This window comes from Monopterus albus, unplaced genomic scaffold (assembly GCF_001952655.1).
Source record: "Monopterus albus unplaced genomic scaffold, M_albus_1.0 scaffold400.1, whole genome shotgun sequence".
Lineage (NCBI taxonomy): Eukaryota > Metazoa > Chordata > Actinopteri > Synbranchiformes > Synbranchidae > Monopterus > Monopterus albus.
Window position 1 is genome coordinate 328929 of NW_018128280.1, and position 2912 is coordinate 331840.

Genomic DNA, 2912 nt, shown 5'->3' on the forward strand with positions numbered 1-2912 from the left:
TTTTTTTCTTCTTCATTATGCATTTTTTGGCTGGTGCGACGTATACTCAGGAGCGACTTATAGTCCGGAAAATACGGTAATTGTGCAAGAATAGATTGCATAGATAAGTGTCGTTCTGGAAACTACAAATAAGATATTGTTAATTTATGCTATTTTACAGATGCGAAGTCTGACGGGCTTGAATTGTTCACTCATGTCTGAAGCATGAGTAAGGGGTTTTTTACAACAGAATCAGGGAAGTAAGTGACACAGCTAACTGCATGTCCATTTTTAGTTAGAGAGAAACGCCTGAAAATAGAAGATAACAACACACACACACACACATACCACCTATATGAACATTTTAAAATATTGACGTGCAATGTACCACCCATTCATGATCTGTTACATACTGAAAATAGCAGTTCTCTTTAAAGTGTTTGTAGTTTTTATTTTATTTGCTGTGTTTTACTATGGGTTGGATAGACTGTACACACACACACACACACACATATATATATATGCATGTATCCAGCATTTGCCTTGTTATTTATTATTTCAGACCATGGTTTACCAAAATCAAAACATAAGATTAACACAAAAGTTACCCCCTCCTTTTTGCCATCTTTTGCCTTTTGGAGTCTTTACATGTCTTAATAAACCCCAATCAGTGTAAAATATTTACCTACTCTCTTGTAACTACTTTTGTTTATGAAACAGACCAACCACTGGGTCCTCACAGCAACTGATGACCTCATTAGCAATTCGGTTTATTTCCAGCTGTTTGGATTATGGGATCCATTTTATCGACAACTCCTCCTCTCAGTGTTGTGAGCTGTGTGAGCCCCCCTCGGATCAGTATTTCAATTCCCTGGTCAACAACCTGCAGCGTTTTCCATTACCTACATTATCTGAACTGGCAGGTTGGACAACAACGTGTGTACAATGTAGTCTACAGTTAGTTAAAGTCTGACTGAAAACCTGACATGATACACAGCCTAATCAGGTAATCATAACCACAGCAGTAAACAACTGTGTACCTCACCTCCGGTGCCTGAGAGAGCTGCTTTAGCTCCGGCCAAAGTCAACAGTCCATCTGGTTTTAGGTGCAGAGCGGCGAGGCGGCTGGAGATAGTGGAAGTCCATACACTCTGCTTCCACATCAGATCTGCGTTTTTGTATAAATCTGAGACATGGAAAATAATTATAAAGGAAAGCTTCATTTTAAATTCTGTGGTTTATCCATGATAACTACCACTCCGTCTATTATTAGGCTACAACGAGCCGTTGACTGTCTTAGCTTAGCACAGACTGGAAACAGAGATAGCCTAGCTCATCATCACCTGAGGGTTTGTGTACCAGGCTATTTCTTGGCTGGGATCACAAACATCCTGGAGTCATTGCTTGCCTAGAAAACTGACATTTTACACTTCACCTTTTTAGCATATTAAAAAACAAGATGTGATGAGTTAATCAGTGGTACAGTAGGTCGATTTTATCATCTTTGGACAGAGCCATGCAAACTCTCTCCCACTGTGTCCAGTCTTCATGCTAAACTAAGCTAGCTGGCTGCTCAGGGTTGCTTCATAATTAACATACAAACAAGACAGTGGTATCAACCTGTTTCATCCAAGTCACCACCAAAATGCAAATATGTACATTTCTTTTTTTCCCACATAGAAAATTAGATATCAAGCCCACAGGGTTTAAACTTTCAACTCACACTTTAACTACAATTTTGTTTGTTACCATAAAATACATTATATAATCAAGGCAAAGGCTACACAATGGACCTTTATTTTATCACACATCTGTTTCCAAAATAAGGAATACATTTACAGTCAAACATTTTACAATTTTAATAGTACAATTTATTTAGTTGGTCTTCAAAAATAACACTGAATTGCTACAGGGTGAAACTGGCTAATGATTAATGTCACAACAAACAAAAAGGTTTAACTCTGACCTTTGGAGCTACAGTTTCCTCCTGCCCATCCCCCTGCCACACACAAGATGGCATCCACCTTCTGTTCCCCTAGCAACTGGGCCACATCTGCTGTCACCTGCGCAAAATGAGAGATAACTGCTAACGTCACTCCATAAACCCACAGGGCTCACACACAAGGTAAACAGCATTTAAATGTTGACTGCACATCAGCCCAAATCAAATCAAATTTTATTTGTATAGCACCAAATCACAACAAAAGTCATCTCAGGACACTTTACAAAGTAAGGTCTAGACCTTACTGTTATCAATATTATTACATAGAGAAAACCCAACAAATCCCCCTTGAGCAAGCACTTGACGACAGTGGGGAGGAAAAACTCCCACACACCAGATGGACATTTTGAATAGGTGTTATATGCTGCATCGCGTCAAACAAAAGGAGGATACTGGGAGAAACATTTGACTGCAGCCTCAAAGTGATGATGGCTAAAATGTCTCACTGCCATCATCACTTTGTAACAAGGTACATGTATTAAAGGGGTTACAAAGATGGTGTCCTTAATGCAAGCCATAAGAAATGTGATTATCCTATATAAAATAAAAATAAATATTTCACAACATTGTTGAATCGTTCAGTTTAATTTGCTTTGGGATGACCTGTTCAGTTTCCTGCCTCTTGCCCAGCCTGAACAAGGATAGGACAGCACAGAACGTGGACAGATGACTGGTACATACTGGTAACATAGGGGGCTTCAAAACCAAACCTGACCTTTAACAATTTTTGGCAAAAACAAATCAAAAACAAAATAAACAAAACCTATGTCACATGGAAACATTTAAAATATAACCTGTAGTTCAGACTGCCATCTATCCCCTGACTTTTCCCTTCTATTGTATTTGTCACGCCTTTGTCATATACAAAACTAAGCAAATGTTTATTTTTTTTTGGGGGGGGGGGGGGGGGGAAAAGAGCTGCTACTGTGTG